General features: G+C 47.4%; 1 protein-coding gene across 1 annotated transcript in view; it reads right to left on the reverse strand.

Annotated features, from left to right (window-relative positions):
- ZC3H12C (zinc finger CCCH-type containing 12C) overlaps nucleotides 1-22,301 on the reverse strand; it is a 94,328-nt gene extending 72,027 nt beyond the window's left edge. Inside the window, exon 1 of the mRNA XM_075262972.1 lies at nucleotides 22,201-22,301. The gene's annotated coding sequence lies outside the window, so the exon portion shown is untranslated. The remainder of the gene's footprint in view (nucleotides 1-22,200) is intronic.
- Nucleotides 22,302-22,572: the final 271 nt, after the last annotated feature.

Below are 22,572 nucleotides of genomic sequence, written 5' to 3' on the forward strand. Positions count from 1 at the left end.
CTGGAAGATGGCAGATGAAATTTAAAGGGATCCTATCATTCAATCACTTTTTTTTTTTTATCATTAACACGTCGGAATAGCCTTAAGAAAGGCTATTCTTCTCCTACCTTTCGTTGTCTTCTCCGCGCGGCCGTTCCGTAGGAATCCCGGTTTTGGTCGGTATGTAAATGAGTTCTCTCACAGCACTGGGGGCGGGCCTCAGTGCTCAAACAGCACTTCTTCTGGCGGTGGCTTCTAACTTCTAGGCCTCGGGCAAAGCCGACTGTGCATGCTTGCGGCCACAAGAAAAATGGCCGCTTACATAGTATAGGCTGGCGGGCATGCGCAGTCGGCTTTGCCCTAGGCCTAGAAGTTAGAAGCCACCGCCGGAGGAAGACACAGGAAGACCCCATTCCAGAAGAAGATGGAGGCGGCGCTGGAGAGTTCTCTGGCAGCATTGGGGACGCCCCCAGTGCTGCGAGAGAACTCATTTACTGACAGACAAAAAACGGGATTCCTACGGAACAGCAGCGCGGAGAAGACATCGAAAGGTAGGAGAAGAATAACCTTTCTTAAGGCTATTACGACGTGTTAATGATAAAAAAAAAGTGTTGCTTGGCCGAATGCTGTACTTTGTATGGCATTTGACCAATCAACACTGGTCAATGCATTCCTATGCTGAGATGTAGCAGTGCTGGCCGTGCGCTCAGCTTGGCTGCTCGGGAGATGCATCCGAGCTGAGCGCACGGCCAGCACTGCCAAACCGAAGATGAAGCAGAGCTGGTCGTGCGCTCAGCTCGGCTACACCAGAGATGCAGCCAAGCTGAGCGCACGGCCAGCACTGCTACACCGGAGAACCGCTGCTACACCAGAGAACCGCTGAACCCTGCTGCACACTCAGCTCTGCTTCATCTCAGCAGAGCTGAGTGTGCAGCAGGGTCCAGTGCACCTGTGATGCAGCAGAGCTGAGTGTGCAGCAGGGTTCAGCAGTTCTCTGGTGTAGCAGCAGTTCTCCGGTGTAGCAGTGCTGGCCGTGTGCTCAGCTCGGCTGCATCTCCCGAGTAGCCGAGCTGAGCGCACGCCCAGCACTGCTACATCTCAGCATAGGAATGCATTGACCAGCGTTGATTAGCCGAATGCCATACAGAGTACAGCATTCGGCCAATCAACACTAGTTCTGCCTTAGAAGGCGGAGTCTAAGATCGGTCCACAGCAGTCTCCATTCTGGTCTGATCTTAGACTCTGCCTCTTCACAGATGAGCCTCCGGCAGAACCAGCATTGATTGGCTGAATGCTGTATTCTGTATGGCATTCGGCCAATCAACGCTGTTCGATGCATTCCTATGGGAAAAAGTCAGCTCGCGCATATCGCAAGTGGACAGGGATCCCGACCAGATAGAGCCCCAAAGAGCTGTGTGAGTGACATTTCCACCTAAATAAAGGTAATCACTAGCTAACCCTTCCTGTACATCTATCTCTGTCTCACAGTCATATAGTTCACAGTCTCAAATTAACCGAATGTTAAATCCACCATTCGTATAAATTGGAAGTCACCTGATTTAGCCAGCCAATTCCTTTTTCCAATTTTTTTTCAATGCCTCCGTTGTCTTAGTTCCTGTTCCACCTCCCCTGCGCAGTTATTGGTGCAAAAAAAGCGCCAGGGAAGGTGGGAGGGGTTACGAATTTTTAGTGCGTTTGCCTCGTGGTATTAGATTGGAATCAAATACCTCGAACGGCCTGATATTCGATTGAATATCTATTCGATCAAACAGTGTTCGCTCATCTCTAATCCTAATGTAATATTGAACCTCTCCAAGTCCCTGGTCAGGGGACATCTCAAATATTCATTTCAGTCTTGAACTCCATATTCTATTAAGGATATAGGGGAGCTGGAGAAAGTTCAAAGCCGGGCAACCAGATTATTACTAGGCTTGGAAAAAATGCGATGCTCTTTACATGTATAATGGACGAGGGAACATTCTTTACGTATGGAAGAGAAGGAATCTGGACATCAAGTTAGGAAAGGGCTCTTCACAGTTGGAGTAGTCAAACTTTTTTTAGTCAGCAATGGTGAACATAGAAGAGTTGGAGCTCCATTATGAAGCTACTAGGCCACCACAAAATGTTTCCACACAGACCCTTTTCCATCCTTGAGTCAATTCCTTCCCATTTTGCAAGAGAGTCAGATCTTGTACTGTTCCTTATCATCACATATCAAAGGAGATTTTTGGGGGCCTAACAGATAATGATTTTGGGGTCCCACCCACCAACAATCCCTAGGAAATAGACTATAATACCTTCCAAGTTTGGGTGTCTTCTGCGAGGCCATTATGGTGTTACAGCCTGGGCCCAATGGACGATCCTCTGGTACTCCGACCGTGGTGCCCATATGATTACATGTGTAGTAAATGAATGGGTTCCATCCAGTACCCATTACTGTTACTAGAGGTGCTCTTAGATTACTAAGTTTATGGGCCTCTGTGCTTGGGAAAGAGTCATTGGGAGCTTTCACCCCATTATAATCCAACAACATGCCCCGCCATATATATTATAGGGTACGATATTGCCAATGGGAGATCTGGGAAGGATCATGGTTTTTGATCATACGGGGAAACGTTGGCCCTATCTACGACTCGGAGGGGAAAGAAATGAGCAACCTGGCTCCTCTTCATCGGTATAGTGTGCCATGCACATTCCCATATGGTGACTTGTAAACATTGTCCAGACTGTGCCTAATATTGTGGTGCGTTACTTAGAATCGTGCGCTCCGTAATAAATCCAAATTAAAACTCTTTCACAGATGAATGTGTTTATCTACCCTGCGGCCGCTCATGTAAATGCCTTATGTAACACGCTTTGCTCAATATACGAGCCCTTTTCTGGTGCGTTCATGCACAGCGCATCTTTGTAATACAGATAATAGATACACTAGCAAGCAAATACGCTCAAAACCACACAGAAATGATAAGGGCAAGGGAAGATTCCCAGGGGAGCAGAAGGAAAGTTAATTTAAGCAAACCTGAACTGCATGTGAACTGAAGCGGGCACAGAGGGCAGATTACAACACAACAAAGAGCAGAGCGGCACAGCAGATTTGTTGGCAGAAGAAAGCAGGTTAAAGAACATTACCCTGCAGCGAGACTGGTATGCTGCCAGTACAGTCATATGCAGACATCATAATGATATTTGAAGAGACCTTACGGTATTTTAAATGGGCACAACAGAGACATCGTGTCTTGTACCAGCAGAGCTTGCAATCCATATACTCTGCCTCACACTTGGGAATCTCCATATTTAGGAGCCGTATCCCTTTAATGGGTAAATCGGGGTCTGTAAAAACAGTCACAATAGCCCGAACTGTAAAAAGTAGGGCCTGTAGGGCGCAGATCACAGATGCCTCTTGGTTGTGTAGAATAAGGTGTAACCACATAGATTTATGGCACCCCCACCATTAAGTTTGAACTAGTGCTGTGGCCTCTTTATTGGATACCGAACACAGAACCATACATAACATAGTGGCTGTGCCTGGTATAGCAGCTCAGTCATATGCACTTAAAGAGGACCTTTTACCTCCACCAATTTACATTCTTAGCATTTGTTGATAGTCACTGCTCCACTGATTCCAGAACAGTTGGAATTTTCTCTATATCCCTCGCCATTCCGGAACAACAAGCACATGTAGTTTTGGTGCCTGATGTGCTATATAAGCTCTGTAATATCAGGTGGGCGGTGTCAGACAGGGGGGGTGTGACTCAGCACTCCAATCAGAGGGTGCAAGTGTCAGAGCTCTAAATCACACCCCTTGTCTGCTCCTGCCTGACACTGCCCTCCTGACAATACAGAGACTAAGGGCTAGTTCACAAGGGGGCAAGGAGGCGGATTTTGACAGCGGATTTTGCCTCAAAATCCACCTCCATACAATGGTGGTCTATGGAGACCACTAGCGTTCTTGTTTCCGCTATCGGCATGTTGCCTCTTGCGAAAAAAAGAAGCGAGCTGCCCTTTCTTCAGGCGGAAGCCACCTCTGGTGTCGGCCCATTCATTTGAGCCGACTCCGGAGGGGGAAGCCGTGACCGCGACTGTCATGGCAGGCGGGTTTTGACCTGAGAGTGACGTGGCTCCCCGCGTCACTACTGGTACCAAAATCCGCCCCACCTGCCCCCGTGTGAACTAGTCCTAAATAGTTTACCAGGCACCAAAACTAACAGCACTGATTGATCAGGAATGGTGGGGGCTAGAGAAAAAATTCCAAGACAAGGCTTCAAGTATACTATAACAGTCAATTTACTCACAGTCTGCTGCGAATGTGCCTCCGTCTACTTCTATTCTGCACCATTCCTTATCATGAGCTATTTTGCATCAGTATAGTGATATTTCTGTCTTCTCAAAAGTGGCACAATGCCTTATCCCACGACAGCAGCTTTTTAATTTTTACCTCCTTGCCTTCCAAAATTCATCACTTATTTTCCTGTTTGCAGGTATGTGAGGTCTTGTTTTCTGCGGTACAAGCTGTGTTTTTAATGGCACCATTTAATGTTTTATACAGTATATTATGAAACATTTTTTGTTGTTTTACTAGCTCCAAATCCAAATTTTCTTATTCTGACACCCATAACTTATTTATATTTCCGCGTGTGTGTTAGGGAATAGCCAGATAATAATTTCCCAGAAGCTGCTGGAGAACCCTGGAGGAAGGGGCACAAGAGACAGTGAGCCCTAAGCTGAAGCCCCCAACTGTCCCTTCCTATTGCCAGGCCCTATCCTACGTAATAGGCAGCAACCACAAAGACAGTCCCTTCCTGTATATGTGAGACACAAAACACAGACAAGACGAACAACAACAAAGAGAGGTCAGCTAGCCAAGGGTCAGTAACAGTCGAGCAATGCAGTGCCAAATCAGAGTCCAAAAGAATAGTCAGTGAGGAAAGCCAGAGGTCAAGGATTAGAATACAAGTAAATAAACAGCAAGAGAAAGCCAGCAAGCACGAGGCAATAACAGGCACCAGTGTGAATGTGAGCCAAGACTAAATAGGGGAGGAAGAACCCGCCCTGAACCTGACAGGAAGGCAGGCTGTCAATCACAGGCAAGACAAAATTTAACCACTGAATGGACAGAGGCAACAAGGGCAGAAGACGGGTGTGGTGCAAATACAATCACAGAACTAGAGCCATGTTCACACAGTGCAACTAAAAACTTTAAGTAAATTATCAAACTGCACACGCCTCCTGCACCGCAGCACGCGAGCAGAGGGTGGTGCAGAGACCCGAACAGGCAGAGATGTTACAGTGTGTTTGATTTTTTGCAGGACTAAGTGTAGTTTCTATGAAAATGGAGTCTGTCATCAAAAGGCAGCCTATCAGCCCAGCCCTGCAGGTAGATAGGTTAGGGTCACCTGAATTTTCTTGTGACTTGGTGTCTCTGTTGTCGAGATCTCACTGCTTTTGTTAATATGCAAATTAGCTGTTCGGTGCAATGAGGGCTTGCTATTGCTCCAAAGAGGTACTTGCATGTCAAAAATGGTGATATCTCGGCAATGGAAGCCCAAATTCACAGTATGAATCAGGTAACTATAACCTATCTATCTGCGGGACCCCGTTGATATGCTGGGTTCTGGCTACAGGCTCCCTTTAATTCCATTTTGGCATATGTATGAATTTTTGATCACTTTTTATAATTTTTTTTTTTGGGGGGGATATGAATCAGGCTTTGTAATTTTTTTCCAGTATATCATACCCCATACGGTATAAATAATTTAACATTTTTATTTCATTTTATTTATCAGACACCGGAGCCACCTGCCTCCGTCTATGCATGCTCGGATATGAATTCACCTCGGCAACTAAGGTGTTAAAGGATTGATCGTGCGCTATTATTAGAGATGAGCGAACACTAAAATGTTCGAGGTTCGAAATTCGATTCGAACAGCCGCTCAATGTTCGTGTGTTCGAACGGGTTTCGAACCCCATTATAGTCTATGGGGAACAGATACTCGTTAAGGGGGAAACCCAAATCCGTGTCTGGAGGGTCACCAAGTCCACTATGACACCCCAGGAAATGATGCCAACACCTCTGGAATGACACTGGGACAGCAGGGGAAGCATGTCTGGGGGCATCTAACACACCAAAGACCCTCTATTACCCCAACATCACAGCCTAACAACTACACACTTTACACACTCAATACCACCTCTCTGACAGTAGGAAAACACCTTGAAACATGTGTATTTGGCACTTGCAGTGAGGAGAGCTTGTCACCAGCAGTGAATTTGGCCCTTGTAGTAAGTTGAGGTTGGCACCAACATTTGTTTTGAAAATCAGGGTGGATTGAGCCTCTAACCAGCAGAGTTTGGGCAAATTCATGGTGGAGGGAGCCTCTAAAAACCCCAGTTTGGACCAATTCATGGTGGAGGGAGCCTCTAAAAACCCCAGTTTGGACCAATTCATGGTGGAGGGAGCCTCTAAAAACCCCAGTTTGGACCAATTCATGATGGAGGGAGCCTCTAAACAGCCCAGTTTGGGCAAATTCATGGTGGAGGGAGCCTCTAAAAACCCCCAGTTTGGACCAATTCATGGTGGAGGGAGCCTCTAAAAACCCCAGTTTGGACCAATTCATGGTGGAGGGAGCCTCTAAACAGCCCAGTTTGGACCAATTCATGGTGGAGGGAGCCTCTAAACAGCCCAGTTTGGGCAAATTCATGGTGGAGGGAGCCTCTAAACAGCCCAGTTTGGGCAAATTCATGGTGGAGGGAGCCTCTAAAAACCCCAGTTTGGACCAATTCATGGTGGAGGGAGCCTCTAAAAACCCCAGTTTGGACCAATTCATGGTGGAGGGAGCCTCTAAAAACCCCAGTTTGGACCAATTCATGGTGGAGGGAGCCTCTAAAAACCCCATTTTGGACCAATGCATGGTGGAGGGAGCCTCTAAAAACCCCAGTTTGGACCAATTCATGGTGGAGGGAGCCTCTAAACAGCCCAGTTTGGGCAAATTCATGGTGGAGGGAGCCTCTAAAACCCCCCAGTTTGGACCAATTCATGGTGGAGGGAGCCTCTAAAAACCCCAGTTTGGACCAATTCATGGTGGAGGGAGCCTCTAAACAGCCCAGTTTGGGCAAATTCATGGTGGAGGGAACCTCTAAACAGCCCAGTTTGGGCAAATTCATGGTGGAGGGAGCCTCTAAAAACCCCAGTTTGGACCAATTCATGGTGGAGGGAGCCTCTAAAAACCCCAGTTTGGACCAATTCATGGTGGAGGGAGCCTCTAAACAGCCCAGTTTGGGCAAATTCATGGTGGAGGGAGCCTCTAAACAGCCCAGTTTGGGCAAATTCATGGTGGAGGGAGCCTCTAAAAACCCCAGTTTGGACCAATTCATGGTGGAGGGAGCCTCTAAACACCCCAGTTTGGACCAATTCATGGTGGAGGGAGCCTCTAAAAACCCCAGTTTGGACCAATTCATGGTGGAGGGAGCCTCTAAAAACCCCAGTTTGGACCAATTCATGGTGGAGGGAGCCTCTAAAAACCCCAGTTTGGACCAATTCATGGTGGAGGGAGCCTCTAAAAACCCCAGTTTGGACCAATTCATGGTGGAGGGAGCCTCTAAACAGCCCAGTTTGGGCAAATTCATGGTGGAGGGAGCCTCTAAAAACCCCCAGTTTGGACCAATTCATGGTGGAGGGAGCCTCTAAAAACCCCAGTTTGGACCAATTCATGGTGGAGGGAGCCTCTAAACAGCCCAGTTTGGGCAAATTCATGGTGGAGGGAGCCTCTAAACAGCCCAGTTTGGGCAAATTCATGGTGGAGGGAGCCTCTAAAAACCCCAGTTTGGACCAATTCATGGTGGAGGGAGCCTCTAAAAACCCCCAGTTTGGACCAATTCATGGTGGAGGGAGCCTCTAAAAACCCCAGTTTGGACCAATTCATGGTGGAGGGAGCCTCTAAAAACCCCAGTTTGGACCAATTCATGGTGGAGGGAGCCTCTAAACAGCCCAGTTTGGGCAAATTCATGGTGGAGGGAGCCTCTAAAAACCCCAGTTTGGACCAATTCATGGTGGAGGGAGCCTCTAAAAACCCCAGTTTGGACCAATTCATGGTGGAGGGAGCCTCTAAAAACCCCAGTTTGGACCAATTCATGGTGGAGGGAGCCTGTAAAAACCCCAGTTTGGACCAATTCATGGTGGAGGGAGCCTCTAACCAGCAGAGTTGGTGGAAATCAGGGTGGAGGGAGCCTCTAACCAGCAGAGTTGTGGGAAAGCAGGGTGGAGGGAGCCTCTAACCAGCAGAGTTGGTGGAAATCAGGGTGGAGGGAGCCTCTAACCAGCAGAGTTGGGGGAAATCAGGGTGGAGGGAGCCTAGTATTAGCAGAATTGTGCAACGCTTATGGTGGATGAGTATGAGGATGCGGAGGAATTGGAGAGGTTGAGTACAGACATGGAGTTTCATGTTGGGGTGCTTTACACAGGTGGGCACAAAAATGAAGGCTCTATCCAGTGGTGGTTCATTTTTATCAAAGTGAGCCGGTCGGCACTCTCAGCTGACAGACGGGTGCGCTTGTCAGTGATGATGCCACCGGCTGCACTGAACACCCTCTCAGATAGGACGCTGGCGGCAGGACAGGACAGCACCTCCAAGGCATATAGGGCAAGTTCAAGCCACAGGTCCAACTTCGACACCCAATACGTGTAGGGCGCAGTGGGGTCGGAGAGGACAGGGCTGTGGTCGGAAAGGTATTCCCGCAACATGCGCCTATACTTCTCACGCCTGGTGACACTAGGACCCTCCGTGGCGGCACTTTGGCGAGGGGGTGCCATCAAGGTGTCCCAGACCTTAGACAGTGTGCCCCTCGTTTGTGTGGACCGGTGAGAACTTGGTTGCCTACTGGAGGAACTGCCCTCCCTGCCGCCAACGTCACATGCTGGAAACATCTCCATCATATTCTGCACCAATTGCCTGTGGCAAGCATTGATGCGATTGGCCCTCCCCTCTACCGGAATAAAAGACGAGATGTTGTTTTTATACCGGGGGTCAAGGATAGCAAAGATCCAGTACTGGTTGTCCTCCATGATTTTGACAATACGCTTGTCGGTTGTAAAGCACCCCAACATGAACTCAGCCATGTCTGCCACAGTGTTAGTTGGCATGACTCCTCTGGCCCCACCGGAAAGTTCAATCTCCATTTCCTCCTCATCCTCCATGTCTACCCATCCGCGCTGCAACAATGGGACGATTCGAAGTTGCCCGGAAGCCTCCTGTATCACCATCACATCATCTGACAACTCTTCTTCCTCCTCCTCCTCCTCCTCCTCCATTAAACGCAGTGAAGCGGACAGATGTGTGGACCTACTCTCCAGCTGTGACGGATCGGATGCTATCCCTAACTCCTCTGTGTGATCTGAGTTATCCCTGATGTCAATCAGGGATTCTCTCAGAACACACAAGAGCGGGATTGTAAGGCTCACCATCGCATCCTCAGAGCTCACCCTCCTTGTGGACTCCTCAAAGACCCGTAGGATGTCACAAAGGTCTCTCATCCATGGCCACTCATGGATGTGAAACTGAGGCAGCTGACTTTGTGGCACCCTAGGGTTTTGTAGCTGGTATTCCATCAAAGGTCTCTGCTGCTCAACCACTCTATTCAACATCTGAAACGTTGAGTTCCAGCGTGTGGGGACGTCGCACAAAAGCCGGTGTTGTGGCACATGCAGGCGTTGCTGGAGAGATTTTAAGCTAGCAGCGGCTACTGTCGACTTGCGAAAGTGGGCGCACATGCGCCGCACTTTCATCAGTAGCTCTGGAACATTGGGGTAGCTCTTTAGGAAACGTTGCACCACTAGGTTGAAGACGTGGGCCAGGCATGGAACATGTTGGAGTCCGGCAAGCTCCAGAGCTGCTACCAGGTTCCGGCCGTTATCACAAACGACCATGCCTGGGCCCAGGTGCAGCGGCTCAAACCATATTGCCGTCTCATCGAGGAGGGCATCCCTCACCTCGGAGGCAGTGTGCTGTCTGTCCCCCAAGCTGATCAGCTTCAGCACAGCCTGCTGACGTCTACCAACGCCAGTGCTGCAACGTTTCCAACTCGTAGCTGGGGTCAATCTAACAGCGGAGGAGGAGGCGGTGGCGGAGGAGGAGGCGGTGGCGGAGGAGGAGGCGGTAGAGGAGGAGGAGGAGGGGGGTGTTCTTCTCGTGTCCCTGCCAGGAATGTTAGGCGGGGAGACGAGGTACACCGGGCCAGTTTGGGAAGCAGTCCCAGCCTCAACTACATTCACCCAGTGTGCCGTCAGTGAAATGTAGCGTCCCTGTCCGCATGCACTTGTCCACGCGTCGGTGGTCAAGTGGACCTTTGTGCAAAGCGCGGAACTAAGGGCCCGCCTGATGTTGAGTGACACGTGCTGGTGCAAGGCGGGGACGGCACACCGGGAGAAGTAGTGACGGCTAGGGACGGCATAGCGAGGTGCCGCATTTGCCATCAGGTCCAGGAAGGCGGGAGTTTCAACAAGCCGGAACGCCAACATCTCCTGGGCCAGCAGTTTAGCGATGTTGGCGTTCAAGGCTTGCGCGTGTGGATGGTTAGCAGTGTATTTCTGCCGCCGCTCCAATGTCTGAGAGATGGTGGGTTGTTGTAAAGAAGCGCCTGATGGTGCCTTTGATGGTGCAGGAGAAGGAGATAAGACAGGAACAGGGGAGGATGAGGGAGAAGTCAACAAAGTGGCAGAGGCAGATGAAGTGGTGTCCTGGCTCGTCCTCTGGAGTGCATCGCCAGCACAGTCAGCAGTGGCAGTGGCAGAGGCAGTGGCAGAGGCAGTGGCAGTGGCGTGAATGGCAGGCGGCCTTTGTCCTGCCGTTGCTGCCTGCCACTGATTCCAGTGCTTGGATTCCAAATGATGGCGCATTGAAGTGGTGGACAGGTTGCTCTTCTCAGAGCCCCTAATCAATTTCGAGAGGCAAATTGTGCAGACAACACTATATCTGTCCTCGGCGCATTCCTTGAAAAAACTCCACACCTTCGAGAAACGTGCCCTCGAGGTGGGAGTTTTTCGGGGCTGGGTACGAACTGGAACATCTTGGGAGATTCCGGGTGTGGCCTGGCTTCGCCTAAGCTGCTGACCTCTGCCTCTGCCTCTAGCTACCCTTTTTGGTGCTGCACCTGCCTCAACATCCACACTACTTTCCCCGCTTGACATCCCCCCTGTCCAGGTCGGGTCAGTGTCCTCATCATCCACCACTTCCTCTTCCAACTCCTGTCTCATCTCCTCCTCCCGCACAATGCGCCGGTCAACTGGATGCCCTGACGGCAACTGCGTCACATCATCGTCGATGAGGGTGGGTTGCTGGTCATCCACCACCAAATCGAACGGAGATGGAGGAGACTCTAGTGTTTGAGCATCTGGACACAGATGCTCCTCTGTTAGGTTCGTGGAATCATGACGTGGAGAGGCAGGTTGAGGGACAATGAAAGGAGCGGAGAACAGCTCTGGGGAGCAGGGACAGTTGGGGTTATTGTTCTGTGAAGCTTTGGAATTTTGGGAGGAAGGAGGACAAGACTGTTGGGTAATAGGAGGAGAGGAGGCAGAGTCTGACTGGCTGCTGGACAATGTGCTGTAAGCGTTCTCTGACAGCCATTGCAAGACCTGTTCCTGGTTCTCGGGCCTACTAAGGTTTGTACCCTGCAGTTTAGTTAATGTGGCAAGCAACCCTGGCACTGTGGAGTGGCGCAATGCTTGCTGCCCCACAGGAGTAGGCACGGGACGCCCTGTGGCTTCACTGCTACCTTGCTCCCCAGAACCATTCCCCCGACCTCGCCCACGGCCTCGTCCACGTCCCTTTCCGGGAGCCTTGCGCATTTTGAATTCCCAGTTAGAAATTGGCACTATATACCAGTAGCAAAAATTGTGGGTGCACGTAACCCCAATATATTCTTTGAATTCCCAGTCAGACAATGGCACTATATACCAGTAGCAAAAATTGTGGGTGCACGTAACCCCAATATATTCTTTGAATTCCCAGTCAGACAATGGCACTATATACCAGTAGCAAAAATTGTGGGTGCACGTAACCCCAATATATTCTTTGAATTCCCAGTCAGACAATGGCACTATATACCAGTAGCAAAAATTGTGGGTGCACGTAACCCCAATATATTCTTTGAATTCCCAGTCAGACAATGGCACTATATACCAGTAGCAAAAATTGTGGGTGCACGTAACCCCAATATATTCTTTGAATTCCCAGTCAGACAATGGCACTATATACCAGTAGCAAAAATTGTGGGTGCACGTAACCCCAATATATTCTTTGAATTACCAGTCAGAAACTGGCACTATATGGCAGTAGCAAGAAATGAGGGTATTTGTAACCCCAATATATTCTTTGAATTCCCAGTCAGACAATGGCACTATATACCAGTAGCAAGAAATGAGGGTATTTGTAACCCCAATATATTCTTTGAATTCCCAGTCAGACAATGGCACTATATACCAGTAGCAAGAAATGAGGGTATTTATAACCCCAATATATTCTTTGAATTACCAGTCAGAAACTGGCACTATATGGCAGTAGCAAGAAATGAGGGTATTTGTAACCCCAATATATTCTTTGAATTCCCAGTCAGACAATGGCACTATATACCAGTAGCAAGAAATGAGGGTATTTATAACCCCAATATATTCTTTGAATTCCCAGTCAGACAATGGCACTATATACCAGTAGCAAGAAATGAGGGTATTTATAACCCCAATATATTCTTTGAATTACCAGTCAGAAACTGGCACTATATGGCAGTAGCAAGAAATGAGGGTATTTGTAACCCCAATATATTCTTTGAATTCCCAGTCAGACAATGGCACTATATACCAGTAGCAAGAAATGAGGGTATTTGTAACCCCAATATATTCTTTGAATTCCCAGTCAGACAATGGCACTATATACCAGTAGCAAGAAATGAGGGTATTTATAACCCCAATATATTCTTTGAATTCCCAGTCAGACAATGGCACTATATACCAGTAGCAAAAATTGTGGGTGCACGTAACCCCAATATATTCTTTGAATTCCCAGTCAGACAATGGCACTATATACCAGTAGCAAAAATTGTGGGTGCACGTAACCCCAATATATTCTTTGAATTACCAGTCAGAAACTGGCACTATATGGCAGTAGCAAGAAATGAGGGTATTTGTAACCCCAATATATTCTTTGAATTCCCAGTCAGACAATGGCACTATATACCAGTAGCAAGAAATGAGGGTATTTATAACCCCAATATATTCTTTGAATTCCCAGTCAGACAATGGCACTATATACCAGTAGCAAAAATTGTGGGTGCACGTAACCCCAATATATTCTTTGAATTCCCAGTCAGACAATGGCACTATATGGCAGTAGCAAAAATAGTGGGTGTATATAGCCCCAATTCTATTGCTAGGGGACTTGCAGGGTATTTCTGGGGTGAAGGTGGGGGGGCACACCGTTGGAACGGGTATCGGGGGTATATATCGGGTATACGGGAATACACTGTCAGTGTATTCCATTCAGGATCCTGGGAAAGCTGGGTTGCGGCGATTGAGCCCGTCAGTGCCACGTTACACTGACAAGCTTCTCCCTGGAATTTAGCTCTTATAAGAGCTGTTGGTTGTCTTCTCCTTCCTATCCTAGCCTGTCCCTGCCTAACCAGAATCTAAGCCCTAGCTAACTGGACGGAAACCTCCGTCCCCGGTGAATTGCAAGCTCAGAATGACGCGAAGCTGGGCGTCGCTGTTCTTTTAAATTAGAGGTCACATGTTTTCGGCAGCCAATGGGTTTTGCCTACTTTTCTCAACGTCACCGGTGTCGTAGTTCCTGTCCCACCTACCCTGCGCTGTTATTGGAGCAAAAAAGGCGCCAGGGAAGGTGGGAGGGGAATCGAGTAATGGCGCACTTTATCACGCGGTGTTCGATTCGATTCGAACATGCCGAACAGCCTAATATCCGATCGAACATGAGTTCGATAGAACACTGTTCGCTCATCTTTAGCTATTATGGCGTTCCTCCTTGTGTTTGCTTTCACACACCCCCATCAATGCTACATCACTCCACAATTCTGCTGCTATAAGTAGAACTTTGTAAAAATCCAATTGTTATAAATTCTATAATTCTTTTCCTTCAACTTGGCTGACATTTTAATAAATGGATGAACAGCAGGGATTTGTATGACCAGGGCGGTGTAATAATACACGACTACATAAAACCAACACTACAAAGAGCAATTCCTCTGTTAATGCACTGCATACAAATGGTAAAACCTGTAATTTTAACACAGAGAGCTTTGCTGCGGCTTTTGCAGGACTCGGTGACCACGGAGTATAATTATGACTAATGCTGGGCTGTTACTGTTCTCTTACAGGTGATACACAGCTCAAATGGCCGCACGGTAGTCATGGGGCCATTGTTATAGCCACTGCTGTGGGGCTTATGGCGGGGGGGACCATGACTAAATGAGCCAGGTTTATGATATAAAGCGGGTAGAATAAAAGTCTCTGTGCTTACATGCAACTTTCTTTACTGTGTAATGGCATTGGTAGATCCTGGGCAAAGAACCTGTTAGGGCCTCCAGTTTATTATAATATGTCTGATTTAGAGGTGCCCAAACACTTTGTGCAATGTGCAGTTTTATTGGGGTAGAACAAAACTGATTAGGACCTACAAAAGGACCTGGATGCAGGTCCATGTGTATGCAGGTCCTAGGAAAATGTTAGTAGCCCACCCAGTAGTTTATTATAATATGTGTGGTTTGTGTGGCCACCCAAAATTCTTTTATGAAGAATTACACAACATTGTTAAGTGTGATAACCCTGTGGAAGGATCTGGACACAGCACCTCTCATGACCTTATGTGTGCAGGCGGCGCTATGCCAGGGCCCCGGGGGGGGGGGGGGGGGGGGGCATCATTTTCGCTTACCTAAGCCAGTCCAGACAAACTGTCCTTAGCGTCACCGTCTCGGCAGCCCGACGCGGGAAGCGAGCGGTGGATTGGGGAGGCCCTGTGGACGCAGCGCTGCTCCCCTCACGCTCAGGCAGAGAGCAGGTCCTCTCCCTGCCTGCTCTCAGCCTGCTGACGCCGCTCCATCCCAGCCCCTTCGCTCCGCCCCTCCTCCCGGGGGAGGGGAGGGAAAGCTTTCTGTCGTCCGCCTTGGGTGGCAAAAAAGGTAGGTTCACCCCTGTGTGCAGGACCTGGACAAATAGACATGTTCTAAAGACAGGTATCAGCAACAGACAGAGGAGGAGTGTGAGCTGCTGTGTAAGAGTAAAATGCTCATGCATAGGAATTTGTCGTGGATTCCATTCCCCAAAACTGTGGCAGATTCTGCCCAAAATAAGCCTTCCATTGTTTTCAAAAGGAGGCAGAGATTTTAGCAGGACTCTGAAAAAGTAAGCGTCCTACTCCATTTTGCCACAGACCGCGGTGAAATACTGTGGCGGAAAATGAAGAGGAATTCCTCTTCATTTTCCGCCATGTCAATTTAACCTAAGTTATCTCATACAACCCCTGGCAAAAATTATGGAATCATCGGTCCCTGAGGATGTTCCTTGAGTTGTTTAATTGTGCAGAAAAAAGCAGATCACAGCCATGAAAAAAACTAAAGGCATTTAATATGGCAAATTTCTGGCTTTAAGAAAAATAATTGTGGTAGCCAGTAACAGTTAGATTTTTAGAACAAGCACAGGGAATAAATTATGAAATCACTCAATTCTGAGGAAAAAATCATGAAAAACAAACAACATAACACTCCAACACATCACTAGTAGAGATGAGCGAACAGTGTTCTATCGAACACATGTTCGATTGGATATCAGGGTGTTCGCCATGTTCGAATCGAATCGAACACCACGTGGTAAAGTGCGCCAAAATTCGATTCCCCTCCCACCTTCCCTGGCGCCTTTTTTGCACCAATAACAGCGCAGGGGAGGTGGGACAGGAACTACGACACTGGGGGCATTGAAAAAAATTGGAAAAAGTCATTGGCTGCCGAAATCAGGTGACCTCCATTTTAGACGAATAGTGGATTTCAAATCCGGGTCATATGAGAATGTGAACTTTGTGACTATGAGACAGGGATAGCTGTACAGGCAGGGATAGCTAGGGATAACCTTTATTTAGGGGGGAATGTTATTAAAAATAACTTTTTGGGGCTCTATCGGGTGTGTAATTGTGATTTTTGTGAGATAAACTTTTTCCCATAGGGATGCATTGGCCAGCGCTGATTGGCCGAATTCCGTACTCTGGCCAATCAGCGCTGGCCAATGCATTCTATTAGCTTGATGAAGCAGAGTGTGCACAAGGGTTCAAGCGCACCCTCGGCTCTGATGTAGCAGAGCCGAGGCTGCACAAGGGTTCAAGCGCACCCTCGGCTCTGATGTAGGAGAGCCGAGGGTGCACTTGAACCCTTGTGCACCCTCAGCTCTGCTACATCAGAGCCGAGGGTGCGCTTGAACCCTTGTGCACACTCTGCTTCATCAAGCTAATAGAATGCATTGGCCAGCGCTGATTGGCCAATGTATTCTATTAGCCTGATGAAGTAGAGCTGAATGTGTGTGCTAAGCACACACATTCAGCTCTACTTCATCGGGCTAATAGAATGCATTGGCCAGCGCTGATTGGCCAGAGTACGGAACTCGACCAATCAGCGCTGGCTCTGCTGGAGGAGGCGGAGTCTAAGATCGCTCCACACCAGTCTCCATTCAGGTCCGACCTTAGACTCCGCCTCCTCCGGCAGAGCCAGCGCTGATTGGCCGAATTCCGTACTCTGGCCAATCAGCACTGGCTAATGCATTGTATTGGCTTGATGAAGCAGTGCTGAATGTGTGTGCTTAGCACACACATTCAGCTCTACTTCATCGGGCTAATAGAATGCATTGGCCAGCGCTGATTGGCCGAATTCCGTACTCTGGCCAATCAGCACTGGCTAATGCATTGTATTGGCTTGATGAAGCAGTGCTGAATGTGTGTGCTTAGCACACACATTCAGCTCTACTTCATCGGGCTAATAGAATGCATTGGCCAATCAGCGCTGGCCAATGCATTCTATTAGCGTGAACTGAGTTTGCACAGGGGTTCTAGTGCACCCTCGGCTCTGCTACATCAGATTGCTACATCTGATGTAGCAGTGCCGAGTGTGCATCAGATGTGTAGTTGAGCAAAACTGACTCAGCACTGCTAAGTCTGCATTCGCATAGGAATGCATTGGCCAGCCTTCGGCCAATCAGCGCTGGCTCTGCCGGAGGAGGCGGAGTCTAAGGTCGGACCTGAATGGAGACTGGTGTGGAGCTATCTTAGACTCCGCCTCCTCCAGCAGAGCCAGCGCTGATTGGTCGAGTTCCGTACTCTGGCCAATCAGCACTGGCCAATGCATTTCTATGGGGAAAAGTTAGCTTGCGAAAATCGCAAACTGACAGGGATTTCCATGAAATAAAGTGACTTTTATGCCCCCAGACATGCTTCCCCTGCTGTCCCAGTGTCATTCCAGGGTGTTGGTATCATTTCCTGGGGTGTCATAGTGGACTTGGTGACCCTCCAGACACGAATTTGGGTTTCCCCCTTAACGAGTTTATGTTCCCCATAGACTATAATGGGGTTCGAAACCCATTCGAACACTCGAACAGTGAGCGGCTGTTCGAATCGAATTTCGAACCTCGAACATTTTAGTGTTCGCTCAGCTCTAATCACTAGTACTTTGTTGCACCACCTCTGGCTTTTATAACAGCTCGCAGTCTCTGAGGCATTGACTTAATGAGTGATAAACAGGACTCTTCAAAGATGGGATTTACATACAGAAAAGCTAAAAGAAAGCCATCACTAACACCTAAACAGAAAAAAAAACAAGGTTACAATGGGCTAAGGAAAGATGATTGTGAACTGTGGATGAAAGTCATATTCAGTGATGAATCTCGATTCTGCATTGGGCAAGGTGATGATGCTGGAGCTTTTGTTTGGTGCCTTCCAGTGAGATTTATGCAGACAACTTTTTCTGAAGAAACGTGCAAATTTCTACAGTCATTGATGATATGGGGCTGCATGTCAGGTAAAGGCACTGGGGAGATGGCTGTCATTAAATCTTCAATAAATGCACAGGTTTACATTGAAATTTTGGACTCTTTTCTTATCCCATCTATCGAAAGGATGTTTGGGGATGATGAAATCATTTTTTTTTTAAATGATAATGCATCTTGCCATAGAGCAAAAACATTCCTTGAAGAAACACACATAAGATCAATGCCATGGTCTACAAACAGTCCAGATCTCAATCCAATTGAAAATCTGTGGTGGAAGTGAAAGAAAATGGTCCATGACAAGGCTCCAACCTGCAAAGCTGATCTGGCAACAGCAATGAGAGAAGGCTGGAGACAGATTGATGAAGAGTCCTGATTGTCAATGCCTAAGAGACTGCAAATATAAAAAAAACACGTAAACTTGGTGATCTTCAGTAGTTGATACCTTTTTTTTAAGAGACTGCAAGCAGTTATAAAAGCCAGAGGTGGTGCAACAAAGTCCTAGTGATGTGTTGGAGTCTTATTTTGTTGGTTTGTTTTTCATGATTTCATAATTTATTCCCTGCGCTTGTTCTAAAAATCTACCTGTTCCTGGCTAACACAACGATTTTTCTGGATTTCTTTTAGTGTTTCTTAAAGCCAGAAAGTTGCCATATGAAATGCCTTTAGTTTTTTTCCATGGCTGTGATCTGCTTTTTTTCTACAAAATTAAACAACTCAAGGAGCATCCTCAGGGACTGGTGATTCCATAATTTTTGCCAGGGGTTGTATATGTGCTGTATTGGTTTAGGGTGTCCGGTTTCGGGTCTATTTATAGGGGTCTTGGGTCTAAATTTATTTCACCGTGGGTCTGCCTATAAGGGGTCTAAGCTTTTTTAATGAGTCTTGTACTTTTTCAAAAGGTCTGGTCAGTTGTATGTATTTAGGTAGGGGTCTGTTTTGGCATTTGTAGTTATTTTGGTGGTCTCTTCAGGAACAGATGACCCAATTCACATCAAAACCTCTTATCCTCCCTCATTCGTAGACATACCAAATTATACTTGTACCACTATATTGCCAATAGCTAAACAAATATAGATAGCAATATACTAGCAATAAACTATAAGTAAGGTATCACTACAATGAAAAGCATAGATAATAAGACATTAAGGAAGTGTAGGGGAATACATTAGTAATGGATCCGTCACATGCTGCTCTAATAAGAACGACTTCTATGACAAGACAGGCTTGCACATTCCAGTGAGCGCCCTCTATTGGTTTGCAACACTGAGGCAGCAGCTGACTTCCTAATTACATCATGGAAGACAGATTTGCATATTCTTCCCATGGAATATTTGCAGGAAATAGTTTACACTACTACTATCCAAATACTCCTTATGTAGAAGAAGACGAAGACAAAAGCCATTTCTATAGTCTTCGGAGGCAGCAGAAAGACTTGGCTCAACCATAGCGTGAATATGACGCTTTACTTAGTATAACACCACATGCGGAGATCTCACTGTAGATATACTGGGTTAGAGATGGGTGAACAGACTCGTACTCAGCCGCTTCGACCCAAATAATCCAAATTGTTTGGTCTTTTATGAAACCGAATAAATGGAGATTTGCCTTGGGTGAACTGAAATGGCTGCTGCATTATAGTCTGGGGTCTCGTCAGACTCCAGAGTATAATAAGTGGAGGCCCAGGGGAGGTGAAAATAAATAAAACATTCCTACTCCCCTTCTGTTACCTCTTTTGGGGCTCTTGGTAGCATTAGACTCTCTCCTGGTGATGTCATGTGCCCGGGGTCAGTGCTTGAGCCATCAGCAGTCACATGGGCACGCCAAGCTTCATGACAACCTGACACTTGTGGCCCAAATCACAGGCCTCAGCAGGGACCCCTGGCACACGATGTAACCGAGGAGGTAGAGAGAACACGTTGGAAGGTGCAAGAAGGCCAAAAAGAGGTAACGGAAAGTGGGTATAATATAGGACTCGAGACCATAACTCTGAAGAGAGCAAGTAACGGGTTCTCAAACCTGATAACTAAATTAGAGGAAGCAAGTTCTTACATACAGAAGCAGGGGCGTTACTCTTGGGGTAGCAGAGATAGGGGCTGCCACAGGGCCCGGGACATTAGGGGGCCCGACAGCAGCCGCTACCGCTGCAGATTTTTTTTTTTAAGAAGACCTTTCTCGAACTTTGAGTTACTCCACCAGATAATGGCCTATCAAAGAGGAGCTTTCACGTCCTCAGTGTACTATCGGCTTTCCCATTCTGTGCTATCAGTGTCATTACTGTATCTCTTCAGTGTTAGAAGGGCGCCTCCTCACGGTAGCATCTATTGCTGTACTGTGAGGAGGGGCGTTCCTTACTGCCCAGCGATGAACATGGCACTGTAGGGCGGCGCTACTGAACAGCTAGTCTTCAGAAATACAGGGAATACCATTTTTTTTCCCCTAAACCAGCCCAAGACAGGCCGCTAAGATGTCATCATGCCTCCTGTACTGAGACGGGTGAAGGAAGAGGAGGAGTTCGCGTCTCCATCAAGGAATAGCATATAAGTGAGGATAACTTTTTTTTTTGTTAATAGGCTGCTACCTGCTGTAGTATCCTCAGCAGGTAATGGCCTATTTAGCTATCTATCCCTGCTGCTGCACATGGCCACCCCCTACTTCCCCTTCTGATATAGGATGCGACGGTTGTAAGCAGGAGCGTGCCCCAACAACTACCGCTATTATTATACTCTGGGGTCTTTGAGACTCCTGAGTATAATAATCATTGACTTAGGGGAGGTGAAGTCACAAAATAAGCCACAAAATGTTACTGCACGGTATTCACTTTAATGATACCAACCCTTCCCCTCCGCCCGGCCAAAATGCTGTATTTTCAGAACATGGGGCCCCAGCCTAACAGTGTAATTTTAAGCAACCTGGTAAATGCATTTGGTTGGGTTTAAGCCTGGCATAGAGCCTGGTCGCCAGATCTGTGGGGAAAATGATGGAATTCCATTCCACTCCATCCATGCAAGACAGTCCATGTCTTGGATCTTATTCACACCATCATTGTTGGGTCAGTAATTTGCATCAGGTGCAGGTTGAAAACACAGAACAGGTGTAACTCTTTCATTATACCTTGCTCAGAGTCACTGAAGCAAAACACTGACGTGTGAATAAGGCCTGAGGTTGGGTTTACACTACCATCTTGGTATCCATCATTTGGGTCCACCAGGCGACCTGAATGGTGGAAAGCCGGACTGCTGAAACAGATACTGGCAGACCCCAATGACTATAATGGGGTCCGCCGGGTGTCTGCCATATCAGAGGAAAAAAGTGTTTTCCACGACGTATGTGACCCCAACCTTAGGGAACATTCACACGATGTAACGCGGCACTGATTCTTGCACGATAACTTGCATAAGAATCAGCGCTGCAAAACAGAATCTCGTTGACTTCAATGGGTTCCGTTTAGCGCGTGTAACACATTGTAATCAATGGGAGGCTTTTTAACCCATTGATTTCAATGTGTTACGTGCACTAAATGGAACCCATTGAAGTCAACGGAATTCTGTTTTGCAGCGCTGATCCTTATGCGAGTTATCGTGCATGAATCAGTGCCGCGTTACATCGTGTGAATGCCCCCTTACAATGGATTTCACCTTTATGCTAACTAGAGATGGGCGACCTCATGAGATTCATTTTTACATATATTTGCTTATTTAGCTACCTTACATAGCACCATCCCCATTTCCAGGATGAGCGGGGGTCTTAGCGATCAGACCCGTACCGATCAGGAATCTATTCTATGCATAGAGGATGAGTACATGGTGCGGCCCTTTAAGTGATAAGATGAATATGTGTAAATAAAATATGTGATGCAGTGCTGCAGCAATGTAAGCAGGCCTCCTATAGAAGCTCTGCGCACAGAAGAGCAATAAATTCTGCTTCACCTGTTTAGATTTTGGATATAGTAAGCACTTCGTACGCCTCTGTAGATACAGGAATTCTCACCATCATCCTCTTCTTCTTCATCAAGGGGCCGGATGACCCTGTGCTGGAGATGTTTGCCCTGCAACAAGTTCTACATTGCTATGACTTTCTAGTATCTATTCCTGCCTGGCATCTACATATTCACACTAGGAGGAAATGATTCCCGCACATCCCACACGCTGCTCACTAGATGGATAATATCTGTTGCTCCTTTCAGTGTTCTCTGCATTTACCTTTCAGCAGCACATCTGTCTGGAAATTCCTCCAGCGCCTCTCAAAGCCTCCTTCATTGGTATGATAAACAGGACTGTCCCAAGCGCCAGTGTCACATTCATTCCATTCTAGGCTAGCAGGACACCAGCACTGCAGTTTCCAGGCTGCCTCCACATCAGGAGCTGGGCACACCTCCAGTGATATCATATGTCATTCACACAGGCTGCAGGAAGCTGTGGAGCGGAATCGAAATGCAATGTGTGCGGGTTGTAGGATAATCTGCAAATACATCATGTATGACGTTGTTATTCCTATATTAGATGGTGCTACATCACTACAAGGAATTCTCAAAATCTATCTAGTAGACAAAAAGTCAGACTATACCTCCAAAG

The sequence above is a fragment of the Leptodactylus fuscus genome, chromosome 2 (assembly GCF_031893055.1).
Source record: "Leptodactylus fuscus isolate aLepFus1 chromosome 2, aLepFus1.hap2, whole genome shotgun sequence".
NCBI lineage: Eukaryota > Metazoa > Chordata > Amphibia > Anura > Leptodactylidae > Leptodactylus > Leptodactylus fuscus.